Genomic DNA, 19940 nt, shown 5'->3' with positions numbered 1-19940 from the left:
CTCCCCTTTCTTTCCTTCCTTCCTGTGCTGACGTTTGCACTGAGGACACAGAAGCTGTCACAAGGAAAGCATCAGTGAGCCACGCCAGCCGCACCGCCCGCACACCAGCAGTCACCTTATCCCGCACAGCCACACGAAGTTCAAGAGCAGAGCCAACTGCACTTCAGGATGCCAGCGACACTGTACATACTAAGCCCGGCCCCTTGGGGGTCATCTTCATACCACAGGTGAAGAGATGGGGGGTGCACAGAAGACACTCCGGGGAGCCGAAGGGTGGCCGTCGCCTTCTGGGTTGAGCTGTGAGCTGAACTAGCTACTTTTTACAGAAAACAAACAAACCATTCTACTTAAAAAACTGACTGACAAATGAGTTACTCAAACTTGGGTATCTGACCGCCTTGCTCTCAAAAACGAGTTGAATGAGCTTCTCACTTAACAGAAAACCACCAGATTCGACGTGACCCCTGTCAAAATCCCAATGACGTTTTTATAGAAATGGAAAAACCCACCCTGAAATTCCTGCGAAACCTCGAGTGACCCAGAATAACCAAAACAACCTTGAAAAAACATCAAGTCGGAGGGCTCACACTTTCTGAGTTCAAAGGCTATTACAAATCCACAGCAATCGGAGCCAGCAGTACTGGTGAAAAGGCAAGACACAGACCAGTGGGACGGAACAGAGCCCAGAAATAAACCCTAGCAAACGTGGTCGAGTGATTTTCAACAAGAGCGCCAGGACCATTCAGCGGGGAAAGGACCATCTTCTCAACAAACCGGGCTGAGGAAACTGAAAAGAAACCTAAGACCATGTACGAAAATAAACTCAAAATGAATCAAAGGCCTAAATGTAAGAGCTAAAACTATAAAGAAAACATGGGGGAAAGCTTCCTAACGTGGGATTTGGCCACAATTCCTGGCTCTGACACCCAGAGCACAGGCAACAAAAGAAAAGCAGCTCAGTTGGACTCGATGAACATTAACAACTTCTGTACACAGGGCACTAACGCGAGCGTGGAAAGGCAGCCCATGGAGTGAGGAAGTATCTGCAAACCACAGATCTGATAAGGGTCCAGTGCCCGGAATACACAGAGTCCTTGCAACTCAACAGCAAGACGATAACCCGACTGGGAGATGGCACAGAACTTGAATGGACGTTTCTCCAAGAAGACACACCAGTGGTCAATGAGCGCGTGACAGGGCGCCTGATGCCACAATCATCAGGGAAGTGGGGACCAAAGCCTCAGTGAGGCGTGACCTCACAGCCAGTAAAAGGTCGATGATCAAAACAAAGAACAAACCAAAGAGACAGAAAGTACCTGCTGGCCAGGGTGGGGAGGAACTGGAACCCCTGTGCTCTGCTGGGGAATGTAAAACGGTGCCACCACCAGCGAACACAGTTTGGTGATTTGTCAAAACAGTAAACACAGACTTGCCATGTGATCCAGCAATTCCAAGGTTGGGTCTACACCCAAAAGCCCCAAGAACAGAGTCTGGAAGAAGGATTTGTACACCCATGTGCAAAGCATCGTTACTCACGATAGCCAAAAGGTAAAAGTAACCCAAACGCCCTTGGCCAGGTGGGTAAGTGAACTGCGGTATATACATACAATGGAGTAGAAGAGAAAGAAAACTCTGACACCTGCTGCAGCACGGAGGGCCCCTGAGGCCACTGTGATGAGAGCGAGAAACCAGACGCAAAAGGACAACCACTCAGGACTCCACTCATACGAGGACCTAGCAGCCAAATCCACGGAGACGGACAGCAGGAGGGCAGGGGCGGCAGGGGCGGGGGAGGGGGGCGCACTCAGTGTTCACTGGGGCAAAGTCAGTCTGGGAAGATGAGAAAGTTCCGGAGGTGGACAGCAGGGATAGTCGCACAACAATGTGGACAAACTTAAAGCCTAAAATGGTTAAAGTGATACATTTTATGGTGTGCATATTTTAACACAATTTAAAAAAAGAAGAAAGAAAATATGCCTCTGGAGTAGTACCAAAGAAGAATACCCACAATTATCTGCAAAGCCTTTTAAAGTACAGCTCCCTGGGCAGCAGGGAAACAGGCGTGTCCATGCACTGCTGGCAGGAACACAACACGGTTCAGCCCCGTGTGAGGCTTTTCCAATAGCTGACAAAAGTATGTGTCCTCTGGTCCAGCAGTCCCAAGTCTAAGGGCTTAGATGGAAGATGCAGCACTGGCCACAGTAAGTGACCGTGCACAAGGTTACTCATTACAGCGTTGTCTGTAACTGCACAGTACCGGCAGCTACCTCAACACCGAAGCCCGCAGGGCGTGCCGCAGGCACAGGGGCCCCGCGCGGGGCTGCAGGAAGAAGTGGGTGCCCGTAGCAGCCGGTCAGCCAGGGACCCTCTACAGGCATTATTAAGTGCAAGAAACAAAGTGTCACAACCAGGACCTACTGCACAGCACAGGGAACTATACTCAGTACCTCGTAATAGCCTGTAACGGAAAAGAAGTGGGAAAAGAACAGGCGTGTCCACGTGCACACGCACGCACGCACACGCACACACAGCCAAACCGCTTTGCTGGACCCCTGAAACTAATGCAACACTTAAGTCAACTGCACTTCAACTTTTTTAGGAAGTTTATAGAGTACATATACCTTTTATGTGAGAGACCAGGGGGAAAGCCAAACTATACATGTACCTGTTTATCTTTACAAAAAGAAGCACAGGAAGGATAAACACGGGAAAAAATAAAAGTGGTCTCCTCCAAGGGGGGGGGAACCAGAGATACCGGTTGGAAAGGCACTTCTTCAGTTATGCCTTCCTGTGTAGCTTTGACAATCTAGGACGTATCAATGTTCTATATACCCAGAAAATTAAATAAATAAGAATGGAAATGAAAAAAAATCAAAAGTAAGAGGCAAACAGAAAAGTAACCTTAATTATTACTTCAAATGACTATCGCAACCGTGCACAAGTAAAACAGAGAGGAGAGAAGAGGAAGGAGGGAAGGGAAAGGGAGGCGGGAATGGGGGAGAGAAGGGCGGTGGAGCAGGGGGGGAGAGGAGGGGGCGCACCCAGGAGAAACAGACGAGGCAAGAGCCCCGCGTCTGTCAAAGACGCGGAGCCTAGTAAGAGCCTTCTTCCCACGAGGAGAACCTTGCGCCCAGAGACAGCTTCACTGGTGAGCCCTACCATTTAATTAAGATGTAATTGTATACAAACTCTTCCAAGAAAGCAGAAGTAGAGGAAGCACTTCCCAGCTCACTTTATGAGGACAAAGTCGCCCTGATAACAGAACCAGATAAAGGTACTAAAAGAAAACCACAAAGCAATATTCTGCATCAACAGAGAAGCAAAACGCTTAATAAAATATTAGCAAATCAGATGCACTGCACATCAAAAGAGTAACATACCATGGTCAAGTGTGGTTTTTCGCAGGAATGCAAGGTTGGTTAGGCACTGGAAAAATCCATTTATGTATCAACTATATTAACAGAATATTGAGTAAAAACATTATCATCACCCCCGGAGACGCAGAAAAAGCATCTAATTATAGTCAAAACTCATTCATGATTTAAAAACAGAAGCAACAACTCTCAGCAAACAAGGGATAAAGTGAAGCCCCCTCCACCGGAGAAATTGTCCCCTGAGGACCTAAAGCTCGCTCCGCACCCAAGGACGAGGCCCCGGGGGCTCTCCCCGGGGACAGGCGGCAGGCAGCCTCATCCTCACCTCGGTTCCAGACTGAGCTGGAGGGCGCGGCGAGCACAGCGGGGCAAGAAAAAAGAAACCAAGCAGGTGAGTGAACAAGCGAGCGGATGAGACAAAGCACACAGAAAGGAACCCTGGAAGCCGGCTCTAAAATTGATGTGAAAGCGTAACGTAACTAGAGTAGCCGAAACAACGTCCAAAAAGAAGACGACGCTGGGGGCTTCTCGGGTCATTTTAGAAATGATTACACGGCCACAGCAGTTATGACACCACTGTTCTAGCCCAAGGGTAGACACGGAGCCAGGAGGAGCCTGGAAAGAGACCCGCACACAGAAGGCCGGCTTCCGTCAAGTGCCAAGGAGACTCAGAGGAGGAGAGACAGCGTCTTCAACAGACAGACATCTGCCACGGGGGGAGAAGGCGACTCTCAACTGCTACCACACCACACACACGAAATTACTCACAGTTAACACAAAAGCTGATCCTAGAGAGCTTCTAGAGGCTTGAGCCAGGCAGACACAAAAAGCACACACTATAAAAGAAGAGAATTGACAGATCAGATTTAAAATTAAAATTCTGTACTTTTCAAAAGGCCCCAAGAAAATGGGAAGGCCAGCCATGTGCTAGGAGAAAACAATCACCAAATACAGGGCAGATTCTATCAAGAGCATACACGCAGAACTCTTACATCTCAACAATAACAATCACATTTAAAAACGGGCAAAAGCCTTTGAAAGACGCCTCACACGGAAGACACATGGACATCAAACAAGTGCGACCAGAGGAGACTGCAGCATTGTCAGCGAGCAGAGGCAGGAAGGAGGCCGCGGGGAAGCACTTCTGACCCACGGCAAGGGCCCCAGGCAGGAAGACGGACAGAGCCAGCACAGCACGTGGAACAGCCAGGCCCGACTGGAGGGGGCCTCAGTCCAAGGCCCCCAGGAGAGGAGCCCCGCCCGCGTCAGTGAGCTAGGAGGCACGGCCCCCTCCGGGAGCCCCTCGGCACAGCCCTGAGATGACTGCAGCCTTGTGAGACACCCAGAGCCAAGGGACCCAGCTAAGCCCTGCCTGGACTCAGGGCCCGCAGGAACTGGAGGTAACAGGCGCTGTTGTTTCAGGTCACTAGGTCTGGGGCGATGTATACACACTATCTCTATAATCCCCAAGAACCCAGGGAGCTAGGTGCTGCAGGCCCCGCCCCGCAGGTGAGGACCTTGGCTCAGCGAGGGAAGCAATTCACCAGAGGCAGCCTGCATTCCACCAGGCCCACGTGTCCCGGCTCCTCCCCGCACACTGCCGCCCCCTCCGGGACGGCCTGAACTGGTTTCTAAGAGGGTCAGGTGGGGAACAGACCAGCAAATGTGGTCCTCCCTGGTGTTTATCAGTCTCCACTGCAGTCCCACATTCAAGCCTTCTACCCCCAGCCCCTCACCAAGGACAGTGCGAAGCCCCCAGCCTCTACTCCTGGCAGGTCCATTCATTCAGTGTTCGTGAGACAGGCTCTCTCCCGAGGAGCTACAGCAAAAATGAAACATAAATAAATAAGTTTTTAAAAGCTTGGACCCACCAGTTAGGTCCAGCCTGGGCCTCCTGCTCGACTCTGAACTAGTGAGAGACGTGTCGTCAGCCACGCGCTTGGTGCCTGGCTGTAACTCAGACACGGAGTCAGCCTGAACAGCACCCCACGGGGAAACAGCAGGCGAACAGCCAGGGGACAGAGAGTGGAGGACACACACGAGGCCCAGAGAGGTGAGTGTGGTGAGAGCGTGGGCTTGTGGGGGGCCGGGGGAGATTGGGTGACGTGCCAGCTGCACCCACGCTGCCGGACCAAGCTGCAAGTTCATCTTCAAAACAGGGCTCCCTCGGCCCAGACGGTGTTTCTAAAATCAAGGATTCCATCTAAAAGATCCACATGTTTAGTTTCTCCTAGGGATCGGGGCACCTCACAGCACTGGTCACACATCCCTGCGGAGCGGCCACCAGCCGGGCTCAGCACAACAGAGCCCAGTAGGCAGTTCTGCACTCGGGGTCACACCCTCAACCCCGTCACCAGGGCTGGACCGTATCCACGGTGCTGGGACCCCCAGAGCCTGGCTGCTACTGCAGACGGAACACAGAGGGGACGGTCTAGACAGTGGGGAGGTGCCAGGGATGGCAGCCCCGCCAGATGGACCGCCTGGGGTAAGGAAGGCCAGGGAGTCTGTCACCCCTGCTACTTACTGCTGGGAAGTCAGAGGAGGCCGTGTGACTCCAGGTACGGCACAGGCAGCAACCCCCTCCGGAAGGCGGTGTTTCTCAGAGAAGACGCACCCTCTGAAAATCCCCTGTCTATCTCCAGGTGGTTAGAGAGAGTAAGTTTGCTTCTACTTTTTTTTTTAATAATCAATGCAATACAGAGTTAGGATAGGGGTAGCTTATTAAATATAAACCTGTATTTAGGGCCAAAAGGGGGACCCCAGAGACTACAATCATTACCCCCTCCCACCCTGCTCCACCAAGACAAGATCTCCGAACCCAGGGAGCCGCGGGGAGGACACCGCCATGTGCACCAGCAGACCAGGGTGAAAACGAGAGTGAGCTGAGCCTCTGGGAACTGACTCTCCGAGGACTAAAGTGTGAGACAGACCCTTTCTGAGGAAGGAGGGGGAGAAAGGTAGCTTCTCTCCTCCCCACCACCCCTCCCTGCCTCTACTCCTAAACCAACGTCACACCCCAAGGAAACGACAGAAAGGATGTCATTAATAAATTTATTTCAGCTTTCTTTTCAATGGTGCTGGGAAGCATATGCAAATCCATCTGTAATTAGGTTTAAAAATTCCATTTCATGGGATAATCAGACTTCAAAAAACTCAATTTTAGTTTTAATCAGATTTTAACAAGGATATTAAGTCCATTTCGTTTAGAAAAAGGAAAACTGTGAATTTAACACAAAATGTATTCAAGCTTAGCCCTGGGAGATAATTAAATAAAATTAATTTGGCAAGGGTTGTCAGTAAATGGAGGAACTCCAAGCCGTGTTCACGTTCTTGATGGAAACAAAAGCAACTGCTCACGGTACAGACAGACACGAGGCTCGCTGCTCACGGAGGGCGTGGTGGCCGCTCACGTCATGGGAAGATAGGGACTTCTAACCGAGTGTTTGTGCCAGGCCCAAGTAAACTGGGAGAGGAAGCAGGGGGACGGGCGGAGGTGCACCCCGCTCCAGGACTGCCCGGGACACCACGCCCTCCTGCCAGCAGCAGGACGCAGGCCTCACCCCAGCTCACACACCTGTCCAGCCACCAGGGGCTGAGACCAGGTGCCCTCAGCCCAGCTACGGAAGCCCACGTCCCCTCCCGGAGGGTGTCCCCAGCCCTGGGCGCGGTGGAGCCTGCCCCCTCAGCCCCTAAACACAGCAGCACTGAGCTCGGTGTCAATGCAAGGACCCCGCTTATCTTGTTCTCTGGGGCATCGCCAACTCGGCATCGGCCACACGGTAATCGCTCGAGTATCTGCTGAGCAGAATTGATAAGCTCAGCTACCAGAAACGAGCCCTCCCCAGCCCTGGGAGTGGACCTAAAGGGCTGTTCCCTCAGAGCCCGGTGAAGGGTGCTGTGTCCTCAGGGACCCCCGCCCCCTGTGAGAGCTCACAGCACAGGGTCAAGGCGCCAGCAGGGCAGGTGCTGAACCCGTGCCTTATGTGCTCAGTCCTGCGCTAGGTCACTTCCAGCAACTGTCCTCAAACGAGGTCACATCCTGGGACCAGATTCTCTCAAACCAGAGAAGAAGAACGTAACCACCATGAGTCCATGTGAGCAGAAAGCTGCATGGAAAACAGCACGTGGAGGGAAAGAGGAAAGCTGGTCCTTTAAACCAAGTGCCAGTCCCGCCCCTAAAGCAGGGCCACAGCGGAGGGCCCTGGGCTCAAACCTGCCTACCGCCTGAGGGGAACTAAGGTTTCCAGTAACGTGGTCACCCCTATTCACCTGCAGGCTGTCCGCGCAACCTTCCTACCGGGCAGCCCCCGGCGCTGCCCCGTCCTGGCTCACCCCAGCTTCAGCACGGGAGCCTCACAGCCCCACCGGACAGGGAGGCTGGTCACCTGCTCTGCGCTAGAGCCCTGGGGCCACAAAGCCCTGAATGTTTACTCCCTGGCCTTTCACGGGAAAAGCCTGCCAGCCTCCGCTGTAAGTCCACCCCACTGTGGACAGGAACTGCTAATTAACTGAATGAGACAAGAGAAAGTCTGTTTTCTATTATCAGAAGTCTCTGTGTCGGAAGGCTCGAGCTTCGGTAGCCTGGCAGTGGCCCCTACTGGCGCGCCTCGGGCACTGCAGCTAAGCTGTAGAAAACCACAAAAACGCCCCAACTAGCGCAAACGCCAGCGACAGCTCCCAGCAACTCTCTTCTCAACTAAGTCAAGCGAAAAAACGGCCCTAATTTCGCTACAAGCGGACGCCGGGGGTACGACGCGTTCAGCTCCAGGCGGCTACAGCCAAGTGGACACTGCGGTAACGTGAGGCACACAGGCTTGCCGGCTTTGCCGCGCACACAGGCGTTCTGTTCACTCTGCACTACAGCCTACTCCATGTGCAACAGCATTACGTCTAAAACGTGCACCCACCCTAATTAAAAAATGATGCTGTTGGGTAAATGCCAACAGACTTGCTCGACAAACCTTCACGGTGTAAAAACGCAGTATCTGCCGAGCGGGACAAAGCACAGCCCAGCGGAGCGAGGTGCGCCTGCAGGAGCGGCGCCGGGCAGTGCGCCGCAGCTCAGCTCGTCTGCCTCTGCGACTGCAGTCCCGGCAGAAGACAAATACGCCCAAGACCTAACGGCAGGAAACCCCTGCAGCACAGAAAAGGCAGAAGCCGGGGAGAGCGAATTGCGTCTAAATGCCCTCCACACAGACTCATACACAACCCCCATCAGCGCTAAAGCAGACCGACAGCAGCGCCCTGAAGGCTGACACGAGGTAGCCGCCTCCCCGCCCTGCTGCGGGAGGGCTGCTCGGCTCCACGAGCCTGAAGAGCAGTTTGCACGTAATAAAAAATTAATTACTGATCTTCTAACTCAGCCGCCTCCGCGAACAAGACAGTATTGTGTTGCCGCCCCAGAAGGTAAGTCTTCCTCTCCCAGGTAATGACCGTCTTACTGTGCCTCGCAGAGCCTCCCTCACGGAAGGGCTACCCCGAGGTGCCCAGACCGAGCAAAGGCACAGCCGTCAGCCCCCAGCAGGCTGGCAGGCCCTCCGTGCCAAGGAGCTGGGAGCCGTCAGGTCTGAAAGAGCTGCTACCAGCTGGCGGGCTTCCTGCCCGCTCCTGCCGAGCGCTGCCCGGGCTGAACGGGCGGGCAGCTCCCCAACAGGAGCCTGTCCGTGCCAGCAGCAGGCGGATCAGCTCACAAAGACGCAGGCTCCAGCTGCAGGCACCATGTGGCCGGCCAGATGGATGGAGGTGATGGAGGGCAGTGCCCACCCACCAGGCCAGTCCCAGCCAAGCAATCCAACAAGGGCGCCACTAACTCCCGGGATGACCTTGGCCGCAAGCCCCTCTCAGAACCTGGTCCCTCCTCTGCCAAGCGGCCCCTCATCCACGGAGCTGGCAAGAAGACTGACCAGCCACGAGCACGCACGGGCCCTGCGAGCCCTCCGGCAGCTCTCCTCGGACAGAGCCATCCTGTCAGCGGCCAAGACCCTCGTCAGAGGGGACTGTCCTTAAAGAGACACGCTCTGGAGCCTCCTGTCAGCCGACAACTTCCAGACCAGAGAAAACATCTGGCCTCTGCCCACCAACACCATTAAAGACCAGCAGAGATGCAAACACGGTCTGTCTGCAGCCAAGCCGGACACCCCCCAAAATGCTGCTGCAGCGTCTTTAAGTCACCAAGCCACAGCGGCTCCCCATGGTTCCACTGTTTAAAATCAGCTGTCTGAGGACAGGAGGGCAGAGCTGTGGCGCATAGCTCAGTGTCCACGATGTCTAGTGGACAGCAGGTCCTTGACTCAGTGTGCAAGGAATGAACGCGTCAGTGACTCTCCCCAAATCACAGCTCTCGCAACAGACAATGGGTCAGGAGGCAACAGGCACTTATCCAGAGAAGAAACAGGACAGATGGAAAGAACATGGCCTTGACCACCAGACACCTGCATAAGTCCCAAGGGCTCCGGGCAGGAGAGCCACCCCCTCAACTGTCACCACGACTCAATAAACACAACTTTCTGATTGTGGGCAGACTGTCCACCGAAGAGGACAGGGCGTCCTCACCCGGCAGGGAACACCACCGCCCCCACCCCAGGACAGGCCTTGGGAGCCAGGAGCCTGCAGGGCATCAGAAGCAGCCTGGACCTCCGCCGGACAGGGGCCAGCCAGGAACCAAGACCCTTCCCGGTGAATGCAGAGGAGGAAAGAGGCCCTTCCGCCACAAACAGTGGGTACTGCCCACATGTCACCTGTAGGATTAAGTCCCAAAGTCACAGGGAGACCCAGACACCTTTGGGATCTGATCCCTGCCACCTTGTGCTCCTGCCACCGCCAGGCACTCTGGTGAGAACCATGTGGAACCAGGTGACTTCTCCTAAGCATCCGGGCTCTGACTGGTGTGCGTGCACACAGGCCACTTCCCTGGCTGGAACCTCTTGGCTTCGGGTCAAGCACTGCGTCTTCCATGAGCCACACCGGCCACACCTGCGCACGGGCTCCAGCAGAGCTGACAGCACTCCCGACCCTGCACCGCAGCCCAGCACCCGGCCGGCGCACACGGACAGGAGGAAGAAGGGGCAGCACCGGGCAACGGAGGAAGGCGGGCCTGCCATCAGGGGTGAGTCCGCCCCACTGGCCCTCTGCGGAGACCCCACTCGCCCCCCAGCAGGAAGGCTCAGGTCTGCAGTTACATCGGCACCAGTCTGCCAGCTGCCACTTAAGGCAGAAAAGGCCACTGGCTCCCGACCCCTTCAGAGACTGACAGCGAACAGCCATCTCTCCTCCCCTCGGATCAAACCAGACGGGCACCCAAGCCATGCAGACCCCTCCACTCAGCACCAACCCCAGGGCACCGAGGACAAGGCCTGAGGAGAAGTGCTTCCTGCTATACGAGGTCGCTTCCCCGGAGCCCTGCAGAAAAGAGGAGTTTTCAATCCTTCTTGCTCGGGGCCCCAGGGCAGACCCCCGGCTTCCACTCCCCACAGCCCCCTCAGCCCAGCCTGCATTCCAGACACTCTGGCAAGACCCTCAGGGGCTCAGAGGCTCTCAGGCACGTGGAGGGGCCCCAATTACTCACGGGAAAGGGGACTGAGACAAAGGGGACCCGTGCCACACTATTCTGCTCGTCCCTGGGGGATACCATGTGTCCCTTGGAAGCCCGCCTCCCCTCAGGTGGCCGTACCGGCCAGGCTCTCCCAAGCCCATGGACACCCACACCGGCTCCTCAGACACCCTCCTATTTTAAAAAGAGCCGTGTGCTAAGAGCTGAGGTCGGCGCTTTCAAAATCACCACAGGAAACTAATTCCAGGTGTCTGGGAGAAGCACAGAAATCCATTAGGGCCTCATCACGTTCCCTCCCTAGTTTCAAGGCCGAAGTCTTCATAAGTGTCACTGCCGCAGTCCTCACACCCGCTCGGGGCAGCGCTCACTCAGGCTGCGTGGCCCACCCTGAGCTCTGGTAACTCTGACCTTCAACAATCTGCCAGGTAAGCAGCAGAACAGGCTAGAAGGTTTCCACCCAGACTGAACGCAGACAGACCCAAGGGAGCCGACGTCCCATCTCCCGGGGAGTGGGGCCCGGTGTGCGTCCTAAGGTCTCCTTGCTCCAAGCACAGCGTCCTGGCCACGGGGGGCAGGGACTGACACGGCCACTCCGCCGAGCACATGATGTGGGGCGCCAGCCCCTCCCACAGACACACAGACAAGCCCTGCAGAGCTGCCTGGGCAGGACTGGCCGAGCCCGTCTCATCTGCCCACCCTTTCTGCTCCACTTCTGCCCCCAGGCCAGCTCGGCAGCCTGTCAGTGACCTCACGGGAGCGACTCAGATGGAAACTCATCTCCAGCCCTGCAGACATCCAACGTTTCCTTCTGGCTTTTTCAACGACGCTGCAGATGCCTGTCCCCCAACAGTCCACAAGCTCTCCCACCCTAGAAGCCAAATCCCATCCTGGCGCTGGCCCACCTCCCTGCACCCTCATGGAGCCCCCACCCCACCCCCACCTAGCCAAGGTCACGTTCTCTCTCATCTGTTTGAGGATAGCTCCCAGCTTCCTCTCCAAACAGGAGCCCAGTGGTCACGTCAGCACGCACAGCTGACGGCGGCTGTCAGCAAAGACAAACCTCTCGGCATGGCCCCTGGGGGACCATGCTGGCCAGACCTCGTCTCTCAGGCCGCCCAGGGGCCCGCCCTGTCCTGCGAACGCGCTCTCCCCACCCCCATGTCCCAGGGGCCTTGGGACAAGCTCTCCGCTCCTCACCGCTTACCACCACCCTTCAGATTTCAGCCCAGAAAGCGCCCTAGGGGAAGCCTGCCGCACCCCTCCCCAAGGTCAGGCCCCCTGGAAAGCTTCCAAAGCATCAGGCGCCTCTCTCCTGGCCCTGCAGGCCGCCTGCTACTGTCTGTGCCGTGCTCTGAAGAGTGGGCACGTCCCACGAGGGAGGGCAAGGGCCACGGGCCGGGCTGGCTGTGCCCAGCGCACACCCACGGCCCTGCAGGGCGCAGGCTCAGCCAGGCCTCCCCAGACCCAGTGGGCACTCCGCCCACAGGTACCGCCAGGCGAGAGACGGGACAGGCACCAGCGACTCCCAGCAACAGCAGGACAACCTATGGGCCAGGAGACCCAGCACAATTACCACAGCCAGACAACTTCCAGCAAAGGCTTCCAGGGTCCTTCCTCAGACAAGAGATCAAGAAAACATGGTGCCAATAAACCAGGTGGAATTACTGATCATTGAGCAACAGGCTTCCTGAGAAAAGGCCTTGTTCCATCGGCGTCGACAAGCCAGTGGTCAGAGCAAGCCAGCCGGAACTGTTTCTCTGCTCCGAGGTGGAGCTGGCTGCACTAAACTAAGGATGGGGAATAAGCCGACTCGCCCGGTCACCCCGGAGGTCGTGCTGCGTGTGCAAGTGCAGCCCGGCTCCCTCCTCCCCTGTAATAAACCATGAGTGTGAACACAGAGCTTCCCAGGCTCTGTGAGCCTGACGGTGGTGCCGGGGCCCCCAAACCTCCAGCCCTGGCCCCCAACTAAGCGGACTCCATGTGTGCACGTGGGGAGCAGGGGGAGCGGGCTGAGAAGAGCATGTCTGGTGCCTGGCGTGAGTCAGCAGGCGCACACGCGAGGTGCACCTGGGAAAATGCTCCCCAAACCGGGAGATGCGTTCTGGAGGGCAAGAGGAGACACGCCCATCAACCTGTCTTAAATGTCTCGAGTGCAAAGCATGAGAACGGACGGCCTGTTCAGACCAGCGTCTCCAGAGCCTCGCAGGTGGAAAATGACAGGAGACCCCGGGCTGCTGCCCATGGTGCAGAGGAAACACCTGCTCAGCCTCCCGCCCCAGGGCAGCAGCACTGGAGCCCAAAGACGCCTGGCATCCCCACGGGGTGGCGCCCGTCTCCATGAAGACTCGAGGCGACAGGGCACGCTCAAGACATAAAACCTAGAAGAAAATAAAAGGTATGCAAACACACGTGAAAGGAAGGCAGCCCGTCTCAGGTGGGACTGACCCGGAACCACCTCCCCACCAAGCAGGACTCCATTACTCACAACCAGACTGTGGGCTGGGAGCAAAGGGCCAGCTCTGCCCCAGGGGTGTCCGGGTTTCCACCACCTGCTCCACCAAATCCACGCAAGGCCCCGGCCTCCCCAGCCACCCCCACACAGGGTCCAGCCGCACTAGCCGCCTGGCCCTCCCAGAGGTGAGCCCCGCTCCGGGGGCCACGGCCTCATGTCCGTCCCTGCCTCCTGGCACTTGACTTACGAGACCCATGGTCCCAGGTGCAGGGTGACTGGCTCAGATCTGTCATCCACCAGCACCGCTCGGCCTCACATAGAACCTCACCCAGAGCAGGGACTCAGTCCAAGTCCACTGTGGAACCATCAGGGAACACCCTTTCATCCAAACTGTCAGGAACTTGCACACAGAGACGAGCGGTGGCAGAGCAATGGGTAAATCAGGAAGTAAGATCCTCCCCCACCATTTCTGGTCCAGCGACTTCAGTGCTAAGAGCATTTAAGACTCTTTGTTTAAAAAAAGAAAGTACTCAGCTATTTCCAAAAGCTACTTTGTAACACACTGCTATAAAAACCCTTCAGTTAATTTTAAAAAAAGGTATTTTAATAGCCCCAATCTATAAGTCCATCAATCATCTTTTTAAAATATCCTTTCAACTGAAAAAGCCTTTCCAACCCTCCCACGTGAGTTTAAGATTAAAACTCCAATGCCAAGAGGTTGAGGACATTAAAAAAACATGCCAAGTTCTCTCGAGCCAATTAAAACGAAGACCATATCACGCACGCCTCTCCCTGGACAACAGTTGCATCTCCCCTCCGTGAAGGCAGGGAAGGACCTGCGCCTCTGGCCGCCAGCTCCAAGCCTGGAGCGAAGGCGCCACGCGTCCAGTCAGCTGCGCAGGGAACGGCGGGAGCTGGACCCGACGCCCCCTGCCCAGTTGGTTCTGAAAACTGTCACAAACGTCTGACATGCCAAAACTGTATACAACCCTTTCCCTGCCACTCCACCTGAAGCTGGGGAACCCAGGGAGGGAGCCCAAGGTGGTCCTCAGACATCATCTTGCTCAAACGCTAGGCTCCTGAGACAGAGGCCAGAAAGAGCAGGGACGAGACCCAGAGCCAAGGCTTGGTCCCCCACCATCCACCCGTGGGATCTGGGGGTCTGAGAAGCGGCAGCCAGCTCTAAGCAAGCTAAAGACAGAGAGGCCCTCTCGGGCCGCAGCCACTGGCAGGTCCGAGCTGGGTTCCCTGAACTTGTCCGCAGAAAACCCAAGCAGCTGATTTTCCACCCACAGGAACACATGAAAAGCCTGAGGGAGCCTCTGCTGGTGAGGAGCCTGCAGCTCCCTGCACCTCACTGCTGGCACCGGCACCAGCCTTGTGGTGGCGGCCAAGTCCAGCTGCAGCTGGCAGAGCATCCGCTCCTGAGGGGGCAGTCAGCTGCCCGTGAGACGGGCTGCGCGGGGTGCTCTGCGGGGCCCTGGAGCGGGTCCAGCACCTTTAGGAGGCTGGGAAGTCACGCGAGGGTGACAGGAAGAAGCTGGTGGCAACTTTTAACAACTTTCATTGGCGTGAATTCCAAACCACACAGCAGCATTGTGATCTTCCTGCGCCACCCAGGGGCCCAGTCTCCAAGGCTCCGACATCTGGTTTCACCCGAACCCCTCCCTCCACGCCAACTTCAGTTTTTTAATCTATTTTGCGATGTAAATTTCACCTAAAAGAACTTGACCTGAACTCCTCCTCCCAGGACACTGACCGGTGGACACACGCGTGACTCAGGTCCCCACCTGGACACAGAACACCTCAGCCCTGAGGAGGTTCCTCCAGTCCCTTCCCAACCAACACTCAACGCTAACTTCGGGAAGCGGCTAGGCCGGCTTGTTTTGGGGTTTTCTGTCGGGGTTTTTTGGCCTTAAGGTCTTGCCTGTTCGAAAGCAACTTTTAAAATTCCAACAGCTTTCTTCCTGTCTCTCCTCCTTGACTTGCGCACAGCTGCAGCGCAACACTGGCGACGAGGGCTTCTCCGGAAGCCCCCGGCCGCTCACTGCAGTCTGGCCGTGTCACCCTGGCTGGAAGTGCGCTCCCACCGCGCTGCACGCGGGACAAGCGGGGGCCCAGGAAACAGCCAGAGCTGTCACCGCAGGCACCCAGGCAGGGGCGCTCCGTGAGGGCAGGGAGGACAAATGAGCACATTTTCTCAAGTCTCTCAGAGACGGCGTCCCTGGGAGGCTTTGGCCCCGCAGACGCTGGGCCGTGTGAGGAACTGCCCAGGGCTGCCAGGAGGCCCTGGGCCGTGAAGCAGCCCCCGGAGCTTCAGCCCCCGTGAAGCAGCTGCCCGCCCTCACTGCCCGAGTTCCTCTGTGAGTTGGAAAAACAACACCGGGGACCACAACGCACTCCGCACACAGCGAGGAGGGGAATGACACTTACCCGGTGTCTCTCCAGCATCTGCTGCGTGAGTCAGGGTGGGAAGGCCAGGAAGGAGGCCTGCCAGGAGCACCGCGCCCCCTTCTCCCCACAGGCTCCCCTTCCCCGCCCCCCCGCACTGTGGTTCTGCGGTTTGCTCCAGAGCAGCAGCGGGGGCGGCCCCTAGCAGGCGTCCCGCTGTCCCCGCTGTCCCCTCGGAGCCCTGCTGATTCACTTCTGCCGGTCACCTGAGCTCTCCCAGTCTTCGGACCTGGGACGACCCCCTTACATGAGCCAAATCGCCGCTTGTGCCCTGAGGACGAGACTAACGAGAGTAGCCACCCAGAACCTGAGGCGCCCCAGCCCCCCGTGGCACATAAACGCAGCTGAAGCCTGGAGCACACCCCAGCCCCCTGAGGCACGTAAACGCAGCCGAAGCCTGGAGCGCGCGGTCTTCCACAGAGCAGATGCTTGCTGAGGGTCTGGGGTGAGGGACCCTGGGCCACACCTCCCGGCCGCGTGCCAGCGACGGTCCCCAAGATGGACGTGCTCTGCCCTGGGCGCCCCGTCTGGCCTCGCACTCTCGGACCCCACCTGCCCACCTGCAGGCCCCGAGGCCCCCTCCCGGAGGACGCCATGCCCACGGTCCGCACACAGACAGGCCACGGGGTCCCCACAAGCAGAGGGGGCTGCCCACCCTTCCCACCCAGGACCAGCTCAGCCTTCCTTCGCAGGCGCCTCTGTCACGGTGCCTTGAAGAGCAAGCCTTTGTCTCCCTCTACGGACACAGGCCCAAGGCATCAGAACCAGGGGCCATCCAGGAGGGTAGCTGCTCTCCCGTCCCTGCCCAGCTCCCCCCGTTCCCGGTGACAGAGATGAGGCTGGACGGTTGGCACGAGGACACACCCAGGCCAGGGAGGGAACACAAAGTACATTAAAACCGACTCCCAAGTCCCCCAGCCTGAGGGCACACAGTGACACAATGACCTGGCGGAGAGCTCTCCCAGGCCACCGGTGACAAACCCTCATGAAGACACAAGGGCAGGAGGGGCCAGTGACCAGAGCCCTGCCTGGGGCGGAGGGCCTCACGCCCACCACCCGCCGTCCAGCGCACCCAAGACAGGCAGAGGGAAGGGAGAACCAGACATCCAGAGCAAAGGCTCGTGGTCCAGCCTCTGCCACGTGCAGACTCTGAACAGCGACACCAACCCAGCGGGCGGCCACCACCCTCGACCCCAGAGCACCCACCCACGCCGGCTCCCCCCTCCCTGCACCTGGGACGCTTGCTTCCCACCTCACCTATCTCCTTCTCATTCTCAGGAACCCCCCCCCCCCCACTTCCCATGCGACAGAGCCCACCCTCATCAAGGGCGGCACACAGCAGGTCTGGCAGTGTTTGCTGAACCGGCCCAGACACCATCCACAACCAGCCTGGGCAGCGCATCAGAGCTGCAATGCGTGGCCCCCACGACGCCAGGATGGAAGCAGCACTTCTGAGGACGCGGAGGTCAGCACCCTGCTCCAGAACAACAGCAGGGTGCACAGCAAGGCACAGCAGGACCCCTGGGGCCGCCCTGTGCTGCCCGGCCTGTTGCTTACCTGATAACTCCGCTTCCTTTTCATCATCAGGAATCTGTCCTCCTGCAGCTCAGCAACAAGGGCCCTGCCTCAGAGCTGCCTGCTCATGGGCGCACAAGCCCCCCGTCCCGGACCCCTCACCACTAACAAAGGCCAGTCCACCCCTCGGCCCATCCCTGGCCTCCAGCCTGTCTCGGCAGAATCTGAGCCCTGTCCCCAGGTGGCCAGCCACCCAGGAAGAATGGGTGCCAGGCCTGGGGAGGGGTGGGATATGGCCACTGACTGACCCTGCCTCGGGGAAATTCAAGAATAAGGGCACCTGCTCTGCCCCCGAGAGAACTGAGGCAAAGCTGGACGGACGGAGGAGCACCTCTGCTCCTGACACAGAAGACACGGGCCGCAGGCACGGGCAACAGAGCTCACAGCCACACGCAGTGACCCCGGGTAATACTGGACAGGCCTCTTCCCACGGCCTCAGGGCTGTCAAGTGGGGAAGTCCAGGCCCAGATGCCGACTGAAATACACCCCCAATCATTCCCTGCAGCCCACCGCAGATGCTGGCCCTCGAAGGCAATAGTGGCTGCTGGAAAAATCTCCAAGCCAGGACAGGCCCTCGGGGGGCTGCTTCAGAGGACGCTGTGCAGCCAGCCCAGCCCCTTGCCCGCTTTGGTCCTCTCAGGATGCTCCCCACTCTGCCTGGGGGCTGGGGGCCTGGCATCAACGAGGGGGACCTGGACCCACGCACGTCCCCAGGAGGTCTGGTGCGTAACGGGATGTCAGGAAGCCTCTGCTAAGTCTGAATCAGTCGGGACACCAGAGATGCCTCCTCATGCTCTAAATAATCCCCTGGGAATCCGGCACAGCCTAATTTGTCTAAATCGTTTTACTCTCTGGCTTTAGATTTTTTTTTTTAATGTGAATTTGAAAGGAGGTACAGAGGTAGAACAGCCCTGTCTACCAAGCTGGGAAAAAGGCCCCCAGGAGGGTCTCCGGAGACCGGTAAGCAGCACAGACGTGCAGGCGCACTCACGCCCGGGGTCTGCTATGCTGAGGCCCTGGGGCTTGCGGCCCAGGACAGCACACGCAGGTTCCGTCCTGCAGAGTCGGGCTGCATGTCCTCCGGAACGCACTTTTCTCCTATGCCCCCTGCAACGTCGCAAAGCCCCCCACCCCACGGCCTGCCCCGAGTGCTCAGGGCCAGAGCGGACAGCGGGGGTCTCCATCGGGGCCTACCGACCTGCCAAGCCCACGTCGAGCAGAGCGCTCCCCCTCCTGCTGGGACAGAGCCAGCCTGTCAGGGCCGCTGCTCCGTCCACAGCTCGCTGCACAGATCCAGCAGGCAGAGCTGGCCAACATCGCTGCCAGCCCACACTGAAACCTCACCAGCGAGCAGGAGACAGGCAGGGGCTGCTCCCCTGAGCCCTGGCAGAACTGTAGCTGAAAGCATGACCGCTGTCAGGAAGCTCTCGGCTACGCTTGTTTTCTGGTTCCCACCGGACACGGTGCAAACAGCGCCGGGGCTGGCGGAGCAGTCAAGCAGGCCCAAGGAGGCCCCACCCCAGTCACAGCGAACCAGAAATGCACCATGCATCACCCAGCACCAAATGTCTATGAAAAGCCCACTGGCTCTGGAGACAAGCCCCTGCTCTGAATTCCCACGTCTTGAGACTGAAGGTGACCAGGAGAGGACACACAACTCCCCTGGCAGAAACAAGCTGGGGCTCAACCACCCAGAGGAGTCAGCGCAGGGGAGCGTCTGCTGGTCTCCGTGGGGTGTCAGAAGCCCCCAGCTCCGCCCATACCTCTTGGGAGGAAAATCGCAGCTCCGGGGCGCCCGGGAGCCAACACATTACAGGTGCAAGGCCCCCGCAGACCCCAGGCTGCCTGAGAGCAGCTCATGGGGAACGCACGCCAGAAGGAACAAACGGATCACGGCCTAGACCACCGAGGCATGAGCAGGCAGGAACTGAAGCAGGGGCCCGCTCACAAGGACACAGACGGCCAAACACTCCTCCTTCCCCTCCTCCTCTCATACCACTAAGGAAAACCAAACCAAGACCCATTAAGACAACCAAGACGCACGACGGTGCACCCACCTTCCCCGGCACCCACAGTGCTTCCTGTACTGATCCCCCATTACCTAGGTAATCAGAAATCTCAGACACAGTACCTCAGGCAATAAAGGTTTCCAGGCTGGTCATAAGCTCTCTCGTAGAGGGAAACATGCTCCCCGGGCTGTCTTCCTAACTGGCCTCACCCACCAGGGGAAACTGGTCCCCAGGACTTGTCATCTGGCCAGCCAACAAATGTTTCTGGGAAGCGTCCAGATCAGCACTTGTCGGCTCCCAACTTTCCCTCCAGATGATGGGTCAGCAGTTTCGGGGGTGCAGCTGCCAAGCTCCAGAGCCAGAAAACCCGCCTGCCTGTCAGTCTCCCGGCGCACCTGCACTCCCACTGACAGGTATCGTGCCCTCCCAGCCCAACTGAAACCAGGCCAGACGCAGGCACAAAGGGACAGGGAAGGAGCCAAGTCGCAGCAGCACCCTTGCCAGGAGCAAACTCTTCCTCCGTGAAATTA

The 19940-nt window shown here is 57.6% G+C and overlaps 1 protein-coding gene across 1 annotated transcript in view; it reads right to left on the bottom strand.

Annotated features, from left to right (window-relative positions):
• The window catches only part of MAD1L1 (mitotic arrest deficient 1 like 1), a 209387-nt gene that overhangs the window by 169307 nt on the left and 20140 nt on the right, over positions 1-19940 (bottom strand). The gene's annotated exons all lie outside the window — the stretch shown is intronic.

This window comes from Camelus dromedarius, chromosome 24 (assembly GCF_036321535.1).
Source record: "Camelus dromedarius isolate mCamDro1 chromosome 24, mCamDro1.pat, whole genome shotgun sequence".
Classification (NCBI taxonomy): domain Eukaryota; kingdom Metazoa; phylum Chordata; class Mammalia; order Artiodactyla; family Camelidae; genus Camelus; species Camelus dromedarius.
Note: the sequence above shows the minus strand (reverse complement) of the source record. Positions and strands in the feature narration are given on the sequence as shown.